The following is a 17931-nucleotide window of genomic DNA, read 5'->3' as shown; positions in this document are numbered from 1 at the left end:
ATATAATAATTTAATATCAAGCAATCAGCAACAAAATGTTACAGTGTGGACAATTGCTGTTCTGGCTTCCATAACTCTTTCAGAGTGTTCCACACAACAAATAAATCCAGTTCCCGAGCCTTTGTACCTGGCTGATGTCTTTCCTAGGAAACTGAAGAACACCTAAAAGCAGAAGGAATGAAGTTTATCCTATACTACAGCCAGGGCCAGCCCAAGACATTTTGGCACCTGAGGCGAACAACAAAATGGCGCCTCTCTTCCCACCAGGGGAGAAGGGGTGACTGAATATCTATGTCAGGAACAAGGAGGGACTAATGAGCTACATCTGGATCTGCTTCCCCAGTAGATCCTGCTACCTGAGGCAACTGCCACACCATCCCTCATGGGTGGGCCAGCCCTGCTTACAGAGCCAAAAGAGTTTGTACTCTTTTCAATTGGCAGGTGAGAGAAAGTTACATTAGCCCTGTGCTACACGAGCCTCTTCAGAGGTTAAGGAGATGCATCCTTTTCGTGGACCTGAAAACACCTGGGGACTGAGTTGCCAGTGACCTACTTCCTGAATTACTTCTCTTGTATTTCCTACTTTACTTTCCCCGATGCGCATAATGGTGACTTACTCAACTTTGTGTATACAGCAAGATACATTCCCTCCCCCCTATTCTTACTAGGCATCATGTATCATTGTTAACACGCAGCACATCATCTTTTAGCATTGTTTCTTTTCACCTGAGTGTTTTGACGCTCCAGAAATAGAGCTGTTTGCTACAGCAAGTCTTGTCATAATATCCACAAGGGGCGGGTGGGGGAGAGAGAAAAAAAAATTCCAGATTGACTGTTATTTCAGAACATTAAGAATGTTCTGGGCAACCCATTAAGAATGTTCTGAGGAGAGAAGGCAACCCTTCATGCTTGGGGGAAAACAAAACAGCAGAGCATTGAAGAAGTGATACGCAGGAAGGGGCGTATCTCTGATCCTCTGAGATGAGCCTGCATCTCGACACTATTAGCAGGAGGGAGGAACTGGTGCCTGCATATTGTGGGTGCAGATACACAGAAGCATCCCAGGCATGCACAGAATTCCTGCTCGTTTGGGGAACTCCCATTCATTTCAACTTGAAATGAATGGAGACTGCTGCAAACACAGGAAATGCGACCTACTAAAATGGGGGCTTGGGAACCTTTTCCCTACGAAAGGTCATTGGATAGCTCAGTTGGTTAGAGTGCGGTGCTGATAACGCCAAGGTCGTAGGTTCGATCCCCATATAGGACAGCTGCATATTCCTGCGCTGCAGGGGGTTGGACTAGGACTCATAGGTAGGCAAAGTAAGGCCCGGGGGCCGGATCTGGCCCAATCACCTTCTCAATCCATCCTGCGGACGGTCCAGGAACCAGCATGTTTTCACATGAGTAGAATGTGTCCTTTTATTTAAAATGCATCTCTGGGTTATTTGTGGGGCATAGGAATTCGTTCATCCCCCCCCCAAAAAAATATAGTCTGGCCCCCCACAAGTTCTGAGGGACAGTGGACTGGCCCCCTGCTGAAAAAGTTTGCTCACTAGGTGATCCTCAAGGTCCTTTCCAACTCCACAATTCTATGATTCTGTTCGAAGTCATCCAGGCTTGCAGTTGATGGATGGAGCCAGAGACCAAAATGTTGTTGTTTTTTTATAAATATTTATTAGAATTTTTAGGAAAAAGAGTACAATGGTAATAAGCATTCTTGCTTTGTTTTAACAAAGTTTCATAATATCCTTGAACTTCCTCACGTCTCCCGCTCCCATTTACATCATTAATAAATTTTTGTCAAGCAAATTATCATCTTATTTCCAAATCTATAACCACTTACTTAAATACAATAAAATAATTCTCCTGCAAATTTGTTTCTCTTAATCTCTCTTATCATCATTGGGTCTTTTCCAAGCCTTAGCTTCCAAGGGTGAAAGCCACCTTGGAGTTTTATTTTCCAATAAGTCTTTGTATTTTGTCCAGACATTAAACACTGCTTTTCTGACAATATGGTTCTTAAAGGCCTTGTTAATCTTAGCTTTGTCATACCACAAATATGCATGCCAACCAAAAGCATTGTTATAACCTTCCAGATCTAACACATCAGTGTCTTCGAGAAGTAGCCAATCTTTTAGCCAACAGAAAGCTGCGGCTTCATAGTACAGCCTTAAGTCTGGCAGGGCAAAGCCCCCTCTTTCCTTTGCATCTGTTAAGAGCCAGAGACCAAAATGGGCCCAACCAAAATCCCAAATGGGTGTAGTTTGCAAGGTGAATATATAGCTCTTTTTGCACAATGGGCACCACGCCAGTCCTTCTTTGTCTCACACATAAAGTGGGGGCAGGGAGGCAATTGGTTCATTTTGCTTGTTGACACTTCCCAAAACAACGTACAGCTCACACTTCCCAAACAATGCACATACTGAAATGCAGCTCTCCTTCAAAGCTTGCACTTTCTCAGAGTTTGTCATTCAGCTCCTCCGGCCAAGACATGTGTACAAAAATAAGCATATTTGGGGGAAATAATATACAAAAATGCTTCGTGTTAATGGGTATGTTAGGCAATATTGCATACAAAATGTGCGTACAGTGGTACCTCGGGTTACATACTCTTCAGGTTACAGACTCCACTAACCCAGAAATAGTACCTCAGGTTAAGAACTTTGCTTCAGGATGAGAACAGAAATCGTGCTCCGACGGCAGTGCGGCAGCAGGAGGCCCATTAGCTAAAGTGGTGCTTCAGGTTAAGAACAGACCTCCAGAACGAATTAAGTTCTTAACCTGAGGTACCAATGTAATAGAATAAATTCACACTAAAGTTTTCTATAACATTAGATATAGATATAGATATAGATACTGTATAGATATCTAGTTATATACATCAAACTGTTGTAGAAATGTAAAGAACAGAAAATAGAACTGGATAAAATGAGAAGCAGACATACCAAAACTAACAGATGCGTTCATCCCTAGTCACACACTTAAACACACGGAAAGCAGAAGAGGGGGATGTTCCCAGTGGGTAGATCCAGAAAACTAGAGGGCACTAAGAACCCCATGATATCAGGCAAAGAGACAATGTAGATTGTCTGCCCCCCATCCCAGCTCTAAGGTGTCAGGTGTGTACCCCCTAATCCAGACTCCTCTGAGAATAGGATGTTGGCACCTCTGTGCATTTGTTTTGATGTTGTTTTTTGGCTGGGATGTAATTCACGATGACCCTTTGGTCAAATCTGTTGCTAGAAGACGATGGCTTGAATTCCAAACATGCCAGTCTTGAGTGATAGGCATGCTGTTGTTATGATTGACTGACAGAATTAAAGGCACAGGTGGATCTATACACATACAGATTTTCAATTAAAGTTGATGGCCTTCAGAGAGCTTCCCTCGCTGTCCTTACATAACCTGTTAGACATTCTGCGCAATGCATCTTGCCAGCTATTGATAATGAGGGAGAAAAGGACTCAGGATCCGAGACAGATAGGGAGGCATTATGTTAATGCATTATGATGGGCAAGACAGTAACTTAATTTGCAGCATTGCTGGCTGAGGCAGACCCTGCGTAATTTCCAAAGCTGAGAGCAGTGATAGACAGAAAATTGCATTTCTGGCTAGGGGAAGAATCCAGGATAGTGTGAAGGACAGTTTCAAAACTAAACAAGACACGTCCAAGGACCATCTTGAAGGCAAGGCAGGGAGCCAGTTGGATGCTGTGCTGAAAGGTGCTTCATGGACCTTCCAGAATCATCCCAGAGGGATAGAAGTGGGAGGGAAGGAAGAGAGAGGGAAGACCAGAATTTGGCTGGATGTTGTGGTTGCTACACATTGAGGCCTTGGCAGGGGACAGAGGAAAAGGGATGGAGTGGTTGGTGGCTGAGTTGGAAAAAAGCTACCCACTCCTTACCTAAAAGCAGAGTTGGGGAGCTGCCAAGTACAGCCCCTCCAAAACTCTGTGCCTGGCCCTTGGGACTCTCCCCATTACTCTCCATCCCTGCTTTCGCCAAGCCACTGTTGTTGTTTTAAAAAGCCCACCATTTTCCTCGCAGTGTTTCTTCACTCCATATTTCTTCAAACTTCTGCCTTTGTAAAAAACAGCTCTCCCCCCCCCCCCTTCTTTCAGTATCACTCCCTTCTTGCGGTACTCAGAAGTTTGAGTACAACTGAGTCAAATGCAGCCTTCCAGATCTCTCTATCCAGCCCTAGGGTATCTACCAAATTTACTGCCTCCAATCAGGTCACAGATCCATTACTGACCACACTCCCTTTGCATAGTTGGAATGTATCCTTGAACTGCCATCCACACTGCATGTTTACAGATCAGTTAGAGCACATTGCTCCCCCACCCCAAATAATTCTGGGCACCGTAGTTTATCCCTCACACAGCCACAAATCCCAGCATCTTTCAGAAACTTGGGATTCCTTGGAGCAAACCACGTACTTTAAACATATGGTGTGGGTCTCTCCATAATGCCTCTTACTTTCCTGAATGGGGGAGGCAATATGTGTAGAAACCTCAGACTTTTTCCTTCCTGGAATGTCGCCTAGTATATGGAAGTAAGAATCATACCACTCATTCTTTTGCCTCTGGCCCCATACACCACTGACATGCTCCTGCACCCCAAAGATTATCCCTGCGATCCTCCATCTGTAAACCTTTTGCCAGTCCTGATCTAACTGCCTCCTGTTCTTATATCAAAGCATCCCTGAAAGTCCATGTGTGCTTTTCTCCACTCCCAGCCCCGCCCAAGTTTTGTGAAGAATGTGCAACTTTTTCCTCTGTCTTTTTTTAGCCAGCCGGTTCCCAAGAGACCTCTGTCATCGCTCGGGCATGTTTACACATGCTGTACATACACACGAAATAGCATTGCTGGACCTCGCAAAGACAATAAATAACAGTCATAGTCAACTTATCCCAAAACCTTTAAAAAACCTTAACAGAGATCACAGTCCTTTCCCATCTTGAGCTCATTATAAGGGAAACCAACTAATGACTTAGAACACGGGTGGAGAAATCTCTGGACCTCCAGATGTTATCAGGCTTCAACTCCCATCAACCCTAGCCAGGCCAAATGAATGAGGATAGCTCGGTCGGCAGAGCATGAGACTCTTAATCTCAGGGTTGTGGGTTTGAGCCCCACGTTGGGCAAAAGATTCCTGCGTTGTGGGGACTGGGCTAGATGATCCTTGTGGTCACTTCCATCTCTACAATTCTGTGATTCTATCGCCATTACATCAACCACACATCCATGCTTTCAAGTGCAACCTTTTTACACCCGGATAGTTGCAGTAGCAATAGTAGCAGTGGTGTTTATTATAAAATAAAATCTCTAGGTGATGTATCTCAATGGGCTTCGGACAAAGGCATCAGGTCAAGAGTGTCATCTGCCAAATGAGATTCAGCAGGCGCCTTCTGGTCCATCTTTTAAATGTCTCTGGAAAACTTCCCCAGTCTGTTAGACTTATGCAGGCAATTAAGAATGCACCTTTCCACAATAGTTAGCTGATTTCTGGCGTTAACTTTTAATATGTTTTTTTTTTGGAGGGGGGGTATGTTTTCATATACCATTGTTGTAAACTGCTCCAATATTTTCATATGAATAGTGGTATATGTATGTATATATGTATAAAAAGGTAAAGGGATCCCTGACCATTAGGTCCCGTCGTGGCCGACTCTGGGGTTGCGACGCTCATCTCGCTTTATCGGCCGAGGGAGCCGGCGTACAGCTTCTGGGTCATGTGGCCAGCATGAGTAAGCCGCTTCTGGTGAAACCAGAGCAGCGCACGGAAATGCCGTTTACCTGCCCGCCAGAGCAGTACCTATTTATCTACTTGCCCTTTGACGTGCTTTCAAACTGCTAGGTTGGCAGGAGCAAGGACCAAGCAACGGGAGCTCACCCTGTTGTGGGGATTCGAACCGCCAACCTTCTGATCGGCAAGTCCTAGTCTCTGTGGTTTAACCCACAGCGCCACCCACGTCCCCTTGGAAAGCCATTAATTGTTGTCACTTTCCAAATGATGGCAGGTGGCAATGGGGTGGATCTGCAGCTTGCAAGCAAAGTGGGTGAAAATACTAGTGCCAGCAATAGGAAGTGTTGGGTATGAGATAGCTTGACCTTTCTAGACTCAAGGATGCCTTTGGGGGCATCTACTCTTGTCCAGGCAATGCAGAGCAGCAAGTGTTGCGAAAGACATTTGCAGAGTACAGGTCAGGGTGTGAAGTTTCAGGCGAGTGACGGCTGGTCTGGAACGAATGCAACAAATACCGCGTACACCATGCCTCGGTTTGCAAATATTGACACACTTGCAATGTACACAAGGGAAGAATCCTGACATGCTTTAAGACAAAAGCTCCGGCTCTCTCGCTCTCTCCTCAAATGCCATTCCATCTGTGCAATTGTTTGCACAGCATTGTGAAAGAAAGTAAAATAAAAACCCCACTTTATTTCTCATTAGCCTTATCACCCAGCAGGGCTGTGCCTGGCAACCTACACTGGCACAATAAATAGATTTGTTCCGGTTGCTACTACAAACCTTTGGCTCACTTCTGCTCAATATGCACCTCTTCCTAGGAGCTTGAGCCTGCCAGCAAATTTGCTTTTTTCTTGCAACATGCAAAGTGCTGAGCATTCGTAGTTCATGGAAAGCCTTGATAGCAAATGAAATCAAATGGGGAGGATAGGACCCCTCTGCATCTTGTTCTCTACACTATCAAATCTTCCCCACTGCCCTCCCTTAAGAGAATCTGGAAATGGGAGCGTTTCCTCCCACCGAACTGGTCAAACTGGAAATGTGGGAGCTGAACTTTGCTGTGCTTTTTCAACAGGGGTTTGACAAAAAGGAAAAAATTAAAAAGAAATGAAGAAATATTTAGTTACTCAAAATCAGTCTGTATTAACACACACAGGTTGAATAGCACTGTTGCGTTTATTTTATGTGGGAGGAGGGAAATTTGGTTTTGTTTAGTTCTTTATTTTTATCATGTATTTTGTCTTTTTTATATTGCCTTTTTATGTTGTGAGCTGCCCTGAGATCTATGGATGAATGGTGCTATACAAATGTAATTAATAATAATAATAATAATTTAAATGATATTTAGGTTTGTGTTAAAAATAACACTTTAAAAATTGCTAATTTGCTTAGAATATTCATAAACTACTTAATTTTTCTTTTAAACCAAGGGATCCACAACATAAAAACAGTAAATAAAATCATTAAAATACAACACAAACTATCAGTATATAAGCTGGAGTTGCTCAGTCAGACTCTTAAATCCCAGAGTTATGGGTTTGCGCACAACATTGGGCAAAAGATTTCTGCATTTCAGGGGGTTGGACTAGATGACCCTAGGGGACCCTTCCAACTCTACGATTCTATGAAAAGCACATAAAAAAACAAATAAAGGTATTAAAGGAGTTCATACAGACAAATGCTAATGTGCTGCTGCAGTGTTAACAGGCAAGGAATAAAAAGATAAGCAGGGACAGAGGAAAATGCATTTTATAAAAAGCTAACTGTGCCGCCAGTTGCAAAAGTTTCCCTAGCCTAGCCTCTTCCACAAAACGACTATAGGAATATTGTATTATGTGGAAAACCAGCGCTAGTACACTGTCAAGAGAAAGAAGCATGTTGCCATGACTGGGAAATTGCTAATGATTGCTGTCTAACCAAAAAGGGCGTGTGGAGGGGGTATTATTTCCTCCGCATTTTCTTTTGTATTGTTACATCTTCTTAAACAGCCCACTCTCTGACACCCAGAACAAAAAGATGACAGCCGTAGTACTCACCACAAGTAGTGTGTAGCACATCTACAATAGGAAAGGGCTGCAGCCCAGTGAGAGAGCATCTTCTTTGCCTACACTGCAGGGGCCAAAACAATAACAGACCTCTGGTTACATGAAACATATTCAGTAAACACACAAGACGTACCGGTAACCAGCTGTACGTTTGAAAAAATAATATATATTATTCATGCAATGAACAGTATATATTATTTTTTCAAACGTACAGCCGGTTACGTCTTGTGTGTTTATCGATTATTTATTACACTGCAGGGGCCAGCAAACCTTTTCAGCAGGCAGACGGTCCACTGTCCCTCAGACCTTGTGGGGGGCCAGACTATATATTGGGGGGGGGGGTGAATGAATTCCTATGCCCCACAAATAACCCAGAGATGCATTTTAAATAAACCACACATTCTACTCATGTAAAAACACCATGCAGGCCCCACAAATCTACACTGTACATTTAAAGCAATATTGTACTACTTTAAACATTCATGGCTTCCCCAGAGCATCTTGGGAACTAGTTTGTTGAGGGTGCTGAGATTTGTTAGGAGACTCCTCCCCCGCTCCCAAGATCTAAAACAGGGGCCAGCAAACCTTTTCAGCAGGGGGCTGGTCCACTGTCCCTCAGACCTTGTGGGGGGCCGGAATATATATATATATATATATATATATATATATATATATATATATATATATATATATATTTGCTTTCGTAGATTTTCACGGGTACAGGAATGCCGGTTTTGGTGTCCTCGGGTGTCTTCCCGTGTAAAAGTTGGGGTGTCTAGGCGACGTTTCGACGAGGTCTCACTCGTCATCTTCAGGCTGGTGCTTTCGGCTTCTTGTTACTGGAACAGAGCAGGATCTCAGTGTTTGAGTTCCTATAAATACTGTTGAGGGGGTGTGGTGTATAGCCTCCAATGTTCTGGGCAGAGAGGAAGTTCCCAGGCTAGTGTATGGGGGAAATGAATGAATTCCTATGACCCACAAATAACCCAGAGATGCATTTTAAATAGGACACATTCTACTCATGTAAAAACACGCTGATTCCCGGACCGTCCACGGGCCGGATTGAGAAGGCAATTGGGCCGCATCCAGCCCCCGGGCCTTAGTTTGCCTACCCATGATCTAAAATGTCCGGTGTTATTCTGACTGCAGCTTCTCATCCACTCATTTGGGTACTGCAGTTTGCAGTGCCGGAACTGTCCTGGGAAAAATAAACATGGAACAAATACGTAGTTACCATTCTTCTGTAACTAGCCAAGCTAGCTTTAGACACCACAGTGAAATTGCTGTTCTATGGTCTATAGCATTTTGGACTGAGCTTTGCCAAATATTTGTTGCAGCTCTGATGGATGGTCATCTATCATGGATGGTTTAGTTGAGATTATTGCATTTGCAAGGGATTGGACTAGATGTCCCTTGGGATCCCTCCCAGCTGTATGGTTCTATGATTCTGTGATCCAGAGCACATATGAAAGACCTGTAAAGACCAAGGATGGGCAAATATGTGCATTTGGGTTTCTCTCGGTTTCTCAATTTTCCAGCCTGAAATTCAGTTCTCCACATTGAAGGGACCTATATTTCATTATTGCGCTTACAAAGTGGATGGCATAGTGAGTCACATGAAGATGCTTCTCGTTGGTGTTGATTGAAGAGCAACTTAACAAGTCAAATGCACGAGCTCTAGAGGAAAATAAACAGAAGCTTTACCCTACAATGCCAACCATTGTGCATTGTGGGTCACAAAACCTTGCTGTTCGTGGTAAGACCAGTACCACAGGTAACATGACACTTTTGCAGCTTCATGTTGAGGCAGGAGATGAAATATGAAAACATTTAGAAGCTGGGGAGCGCAGTGCTAAGCACACATCTGCAAGAATGCAGAATGAGCTAATACAGTTGTGTGGCCAGATTTTGAGGGGAAATGTTATGAAGGCTAATGCTTCCATAATATTCTCAGTTTTAGCAGCTGCAACGGCAGATATTTCTGACATGGAACAATTGTCTCTAGGTGGAAGATTTCTGGAAGAAAGTGATGGGAAGGCCTCTGTATATGAGGGATTCCTTGGGTTCGTTACAGTCTCAGAGCAATTCTGATTTAGATCTCAGTAAGTTAGAATATGACGTTGTTCCATCGTGGCAGGAAAAGAAGGTGGCAATCAAGCACAAATTAGGGCAATTTCTCTTCAGGTAACCTTTGTTCACTGCCCATAACCATGGCTAATCTCAATGTAAATGATCTGTAAGTGATGTGTATAATACAGCTGACACAATTTAAGCTATCATAAAAAATTTCCATGACAGCATCTGAAGATGATAACAGCAAATACTCAATGTACCAGTGTCGTGTAAAACACGGTGGACACAGAAACGCAAGGTTATCCATGCGTTTGCAGAAAGTTACCAAAGTATTTTCTTGCAACTCGAGCAACGGTCAAAGCAACACCAAGAAACGATAACTTTTATACCAGCTGACACTAACTTTTATTGTTTTGTCTTGTGAACATATTCTTCAGTGCTGGAGCCAGTCACACAAGCTCTGCAATCTGTGAAGTTAGATGCAATGGAAATGAAAGCACATATACAATAGTTATTGGGAATTATTATTATTATTTATTTATAAATATATGGGACAACACAGGGAAGCTAGTGAAGACGCTAGGCGCAGAGGAAACCTAACTCCTGAATAAGGCTGGCACACACCTGGAAGGTGAATATATATATTAAAGGTGGGATGTACTGAACTTGGGAGTCGCCCAGAGTGACTGGGGAAACTCAGCCAGATGGGCGGGGTAATAATAATAATAATAATAATAAGGTCATAGCAAAGGCTTTCTTATTCCAGCGGGCGTTTTCAGATACTGTTGGGGTCCCTCTTCACTTTTATTATTGTTTTATTCTGTGTGTGTTGTTTTAATGTACCCTGCTCAATAATGCCAAACAGTCGAGCAGCATAAATGGCGCTTCCTTTTCCTAGAATCCAGCAACATTTCAGGAAATATTTTTGTGGTCCTCTGAGGGAAGAAGAAAGACCGCTGCTGGCTCACTGGAGTGTCGGCTTATGCCAAGTCAGGTTGGTCATGCAGAACTGCTGAGTCCCAAATTGCTCTCTGACGGCTCTGCTGAGCTCCTGTCAGGCCGACTGGCGCTTCAGAGAATGACAGGCCCCACAGATGTGGCCGGAGCAAAACGGAAGAACCAAAGTGACATTTCCCGATATGGAAGTGAAATGTGTGTGTGCTTACAGTATATGTGTGTATTTACAAATGTAGCCAGGCTGTTCCACACACACATACAAGATCTCCGCTCTGAGGTAAAGGTGGAATGTTCTAGAAAACAGAACTGTCTAACTTGGTGTCTGTCACGAGGAACACAGAAATCTGCCATCCCTCTAGCTCAGTAGTGTCTGCATTAAGTCACCAACATTTCAGGCAGGGGATATTCCCGGCCATCTCTAGAGATGCCAGAGGATTGAACCTGGTACAACCTGTAGGCTAGCCTTTCTCAACCTGTGGGTCCCCAGATGTTGAACTACAACTCCCATCACCCCTAGCTAGCAAGGCCAGAGCTCAGGGAAGATGGGAGTTGTAGTCCAACAACATCTGGGGACCCACAGGTTGAGAACCGCTGCTGTAGGCCATGGGTAGGCAAACTAAGGCTCGGGGGCTGGATCCAGCCCAATCGCCTTCTCAATCCGGCCCGTGGACAATCAGCATGTTTTTACATGAGTAGAATGTGTGCTTTTATTTAAAATGCATCTCTGGGTTATTTGTGGGTCATAGGAATTCATTCATTTCCCCCCCCTCTATATATATATATATTCCGGCCCCCCACAAGGTCTGAGGGACAGTGGACCAGCCCCCTGCTGAAAAGGTTTGCTGGCCCCTGTTTTAGATCTTGGGAGCGGGGGAGGAGTCTCCTAACAAATCTCAGCACCCTCAACAAACTAGTTCCCAGGATGCTCGGGGGAAGCCATGAATGTTTAAAGTAGTACAATATTGCTTTAAATGTACAGTGTAGGCCCCATTAACACTAGAAATTAACACTACATAAGTGTTGATGAGATCAACTAGCAGTGACTTGCTGAACTTTGATGGTTGCTTTCAAGTTAATGAAACTGAACAGCACTTCTGGAAAGACCGTGCAGTTGAGATTAAGTATACTGGAAATAAAAAAAAAAGTTACAAGGACAGACCCTCCAAGTGTCTCTATTTTCCAGGGACATCCCTGATTTAGAGAAGTTTCTGATTTGATCCTGGAATGTCCCGCTTTTCCTTAGGACACCCCTATTTTCATCAGAGAATTGATGAAGCTACAAACATGAGTTTGACCAAACTGCAGGAGGCAGTGGAAGACAGGAGTGCCTGACGTGCTCTGGTCCATGGGGTCACGAAGAGTCGGACACGACTAAACAACTAAACAACAACAATGGTAGGATGTCCCTGTTTTCACTGGAGAAATGATGGAGGGTATGGGATTATCCAACCCCCGAGCCATCTGAAGTCAATCCTATATGGGGAAGGTTTTAAAAAAATGTTCAATGTTTTATTATGTGTTCATATATGTTGGAAGCTGCCCAGAGTGGCTGGGGCAACCCAGTAAGATGTATGGGGTATAAATAGTAAAATTATCATTATGGAATGGGAGGTCCCTATTTTCATCGGAGAAATTTTGGAGGGTATGTAAGGAGCACTAAACGACTGTTCCCTTATTTTGAAAGGCCTGTTCTCCACAGTTCCTTGGATAATGATCAATAATCCTTAGAGAGTTTGGTTCATTTATCAGCCAGTCATTTCCTTCTCGCTGAATTTCCTCGCTGACTGAAGCTCTCCATTAAGAGGACAAAATTGAACAGAAATGTGTTTTGAGAGTAATTTACTGTCACGAATCCTATGAGTATATGTAAAAGACCCCACTGATTGAAATTAGGTTATCCACTTATTTGCTTTTTTAACATTCCTTTGTTAATTTCTATATAATAATAGGTTTAGATGAAATAAAAATATAGAGTGTATTTGAAAAAATTAACTGTGTTCTTTCAAGACAAAACAAAGACCAACGCTTTGTTTAATAACAGTATACCTTTAAAGTACATTTCACCCGTCAAAGAATTATGGGCACTGAAGTTTACTTCTCATAAATTTATAATTCCCACCTGCCCTTAAACTACAATGCTGCAAGCACCAGCCACACACAGCAGTACAGGAGATCACTGACAGTACTTATCGAACATTTATCATCAGCTTAGTCATATATCCAATACAAAATGAATCAAAACCCCAGAAGCATATTTACAAAGGAGGTCAAACCGTCCCACAGGCATCTGTAATAAAGTGATGCTGTTTGCAAGCATAACATGCCACATTTTGCTGATGCTGCTGTTATGTACTGAGTTGAATAGGATCCAAACTGCAGCAGTCTGATTGGTCTTAGAACAATAGGCTCCAAAAGGCAGCAGTCTGATTGGTCCTAGAACAATAGGATTCCGAATGCAGCAGTCTGATTGGTCCTAGAACAATGCAGGAGTATGATTGGTTAGCAGGAACCACCCAATCATGCTCCAGATAGCAGTGAATCCACAACCTGATTGGCTTACAGTAGAATTCCGGAATTAGCCAATCATGTGCAGCCTATTGTGTAAATAATGTATATAAAGCAGATACTTTGAGGGGACATTCATTCATTCCTCCTCACCACTATGAGCTGAATAAAGAGCATGAAATCACTTTGCGACTCTGAGTATATTTCACTGGCGACGAAGGTGGGATCCCGCTGAGCTGACTGCCACACACAGCACCGCAGCACCGCCACCTGCCGCACCGCTGCCTCGCACCGTGTATCCAGGCTTCAGCTCCGGGACCCAAGGAACTCAGAATGGCAACCGACAGCAGCTTCTCGCCGTTCAACCCAGCATCTGGAGACTGGGAAGCGTACGCCTCCCGTTTCACCTTCCTCCTAGAAGCCAAAGGGATCACCGATGAAGAAGACGCCAAGAAGAGGGCAATATTCTTGAGCGTCTGCGGAGAGGAGACGTTTGAAATCGCCCGGGCTCTCCTTGCACCTGAAGACGTCGCTACTGTTCCATACAAAACAATAATGGAACAGCTGAAGGGGCACTTTTCGCCACAGCCCTCAGTGGTGGCTCGTCGAAATGCCTTCTACGCGGCAAGCCCCTGGGGAAACCATAACTGGGTTTGTGACCTCTCTCCGCCAAGCTGCCCGGTTCTGCAACTTCTCAGAGCTGGAGAACATGCTTCGTGACCGCCTCGTCGGTGGCCTGAAGGATGAGAAGCTGCAACGACGCCTCTACGCTAAGAAGAACCTAACGTTCCAGGTCGCTCTGGAGGAGGCCCTGGCAACGGAAGCTGCCGAGAGGTCGACGCAAGAGGCACGGCCGAGCCAGCCGTCCCAACCGAGGGTCCACCACGAAGATCTCACCGACGACTCAGGATCCAACAGGGAGGAGGTGCACCGAGTACAGCAGCGCACTCAAGCAGCCCACATACCACAGCTGCCTCGACGAGAAGGAGGGAACTGCGCAAGCTGTGGAGGAAGTCACGAGAGGAGGACCTGCCGTTTCCGCAACGCAGAGTGCAGGCAGTGCAGAAAATTGGGACACATTGCCCGGGTGTGTCGGGCTCGGCCCACCCGACGCCAGGCATCAGATGACCAATCCAAGAGCCCCAGGTCCCGGGGCCCAACGCACCAAGGCAACTCGACGGAGCTCACGGACTTTCAGGTATACCAGTTGCCCCACCCCAACGTAGAGAAAATTTATGTAGAGGTACAGATAGAGGGGGCCTCATGTCGCATGGAGCTTGACACGGGTTCAACTCTATCCATAATCTCGGCAAGGACCTTAAGGAAACTGTGTCCTACTGGGGGTCCCAAACTCAGGCCGGCCCCATTCACCCTCCGGGACTTCCAGAAACGTAAGGTCCCCACAATGGGGGTGGGGACCTTCAGGGTGCAATACCGAGGGCGGACGCGGCAACTGGACTTGCTTGTGGTCAAGGGCCCCTACATTAGCTTACTGGGATTGGCATGGTTTGGACCACTGGGGCTAGCCGTCACCGGGGTGAACCACTTGAGCTTACAAGTGGACGTGGACGCCATATGCAAGGAATTTCCGGGGGTTTTCGATGGGAAATTGGGACAGTATACGGGGCCCCCCATTGCTCTACAGCTTGACCCCGCAGTACGACCGGTCAGGCTCAAGGCCCGCCGGGTCCCGTTCGCCCTGAAACCCCGTATAGACGAGGAATTGGACCGACTCGTGGAGCAAGGAGTGCTGGAGCCGGTGCCTAATGCTCCCTGGGAAACCCCAATCGTCACACCCGTCAAGCCTAATGGTTCAGTCCGCATCTGCGCAGACTACAAATGTACCATAAACAAGGCCCTCACGGCCCATGCATACCCAGTGCCAGTGGTCAGCCATGTCCTTGCCACCCTGGCTGGGTCGAAAATTTTTGGCAAGCTGGACTTGGCCCAAGCATATCAACAGCTGCCAGTAGATGAGGCTACAGCAGAGGCACAGACGATTGTGACGCACAGAGGAGCGTTCAGGGTAAAGCGGCTGCAATTCGGGGTCAGCGTGGCACCAGGCATATTCCAGAATCTAATGGACTCTCTCCTTAAAGGGATTCCTGGTGTCACCCCCTTCTTCGATGATGTGTTGATTGCCGGGGCCACACCAGAGGAGTTTGAGGACCGCCTCCGCACCGTTCTGCACCGTTTCCAGACGGCGGGTCTCAAGGTGAAGTGGGAAAAATGTCTACTAGGAGTGCCTCAAGTGGACTTTCTGGGATTTATGGTGGACGCAGAAGGGGTCCACCCGACTGGGGACAAGGTACGGGCCATTTGTGACGCCCCAGCGCCCAAGAACAAGACTGAACTTCAGGCCTTCTTGGGATTATTGAACTTTTACCATTCCTTCCTTCCCCACAAGGCGGCGGTAGCGGAGCCCCTACACAGACTCCTGGACAAGCGGGCCCCTTGGGTGTGGGGCCAGCGCCAGGAGGCCGCATTCCAGGCAGTCAAGGACTTGCTTGTCTCAAACTCGGTCTTGGCACACTTCGACGAGACGCTGCCGGTGGTGCTAGCATGCGACGCCTCACCCTATGGCATCGGCGCTGTCCTGGGACACCAACTCCCGGATGGAAGAGAGGTACCGGTGGCATACTTTTCCCAGACACTCAACGAAACCGAGCGGAACTACTCGCAAATCGACAAGGAGGGTCTGGCAATCGTGAAGGGAGTAAAAAAATTCCATGATTTCTTGTACGGGCGGCCCTTCACCGTGGTGACTGACCACAAGCCGTTGCTTGGCTTGTTTGCCCCCGAAAAGCAGACCCCCCAAGTGCTGTCTCCTCGCGTCCTCAGGTGGTCAATTTTCCTTGCCAGCTACCAGTATTCACTGATTCACCGCCCTGGAAAGGCGATGGGCCATGCGGACGCCCTCAGCAGGCTACCACTACCGGAAACAGGCCCCGACCCAGCACCTGCACAAGAGGTTATGAGCCTGGAGCTGCTTCCCGACCGCCCCATTCAGGCACAAGAAGTTGCACACCATTCCAAGAAAGATAGGGTCATCTCCCGGGTCCTGGACTGGGTGTGGAGGGGATGGCCCAGCAGCAGCCCCGGGCCAGAATTCACCGGCTACACAACCCGCAAACATGAACTGTCAGCCCACAAGGGGTGCCTGTTATGGGGAAGCAGGGTCGTTGTTCCCCAGCCCCTCCGCAAAAGGGTCCTCACAGCCCTACACGAGACACACCCAGGGGTAGTAAGAATGAAGGCCCTTGCCAGGAGTTATGTGTGGTGGCCGGGGATTGACGGAGAGATAGAGGCCTGGGTCAAACACTGCCAGGCCTGCCAAGAATCCCGCCCAGATCCCCCAAGGGCCCCAGTCCAGTCCTGGGAGTCCGCCCGAGCACCATGGTCACGCCTGCATGTGGACTTTGCTGGCCCCTTTCAGGGGAAAACATTCTTCATAGTGGTGGACTCCTACACCAAATGGCTAGAAGTCGCACTGGTACCGTCCACTTCTACGTCTGCAGCCATCCGGGTACTACGCAGGCTGTTTGCAACCCACGGGCTCCCTGACACTCTCGTCTCAGACAACGGGACTGCATTTACGTCAGGAGAATTCCAAACCTTCACAGCGCAGAACTCCATCCGCCACATCCGTTCGGCGCCATTCCACCCGGCCACCAATGGCCAAGCAGAACGCATGGTGCGGACCACCAAGGACACCCTTCGCCGCATGACGCAAGGGGATTGGGAGTACCGCCTTGCCACATTCCTTCTAGCACAACACAGCACCCCCAGCTCAACGACTGGCCGGAGCCCCGCTGAACTACTAATGGGTCGGCGCCTTGCAATAAGATTGGACCGCCTTCACCCCGATAGAGCTCAGGATGAGGTAGTGGTGGGGGAAGGCAGGAACTCCCGGACCTTCGAGGCCCAGGACCCAGTGTACGCAAAGAATTTTGGGGCAGGCCCTGCATGGGTACCCGCCACAGTCACCAGGGTCACTGGCCCCGTGTCGTACGAGGTGCTAACAGATGGGGGGCAATGCTGGCGCCGCCACTGCGACCAGATACGGCGATTTGCGACTCTGAGTATATTTCAGCTGCCATGCTAAATTCACTTACAAGATAATATGTCCATAATTCCTGACCAAACCATTGGCCATGCTGGTTGGGGCTGATGGGTGATCTGGAAGGGCCCCCATCCCAGATCTAAAGCCACGTAGGTCTTAAACTAGTCACTGCATACTGAGAATCTCTGTGAAAGCAGGACAAGTGTGATAAAAGCCTGCACTTTCGCTTTAATCCCTGTGTGTATAGTATGGCATTCTTTTCTTTTTTTTAATTATAAGAATGCATTTTATAATTTAATTCTATTGTTTTTAAGTATGTCATTATCATGCTTTTAAATGAATATTTTACACCATTTTAGGTAAAACCCTTAGATGTGTTTTTTAAAACTAAGTAATATATAAACGTTGATAAATAAAATAAGAAGCTCCATTAAACTCTGCAGGACTTCCCTTCTTCTGAATAAACTTAGGACTGCTTTGTAAGCCAGTCCTCCATCATAGCACACTCCCCCCACTTTCCAATATTCTGTTGACAAA

This window comes from Podarcis melisellensis, assembly GCF_964234715.1.
Source record: "Podarcis melisellensis genome assembly, chromosome: 3".
Classification (NCBI taxonomy): domain Eukaryota; kingdom Metazoa; phylum Chordata; class Lepidosauria; order Squamata; family Lacertidae; genus Podarcis; species Podarcis melisellensis.
Note: the sequence above shows the minus strand (reverse complement) of the source record.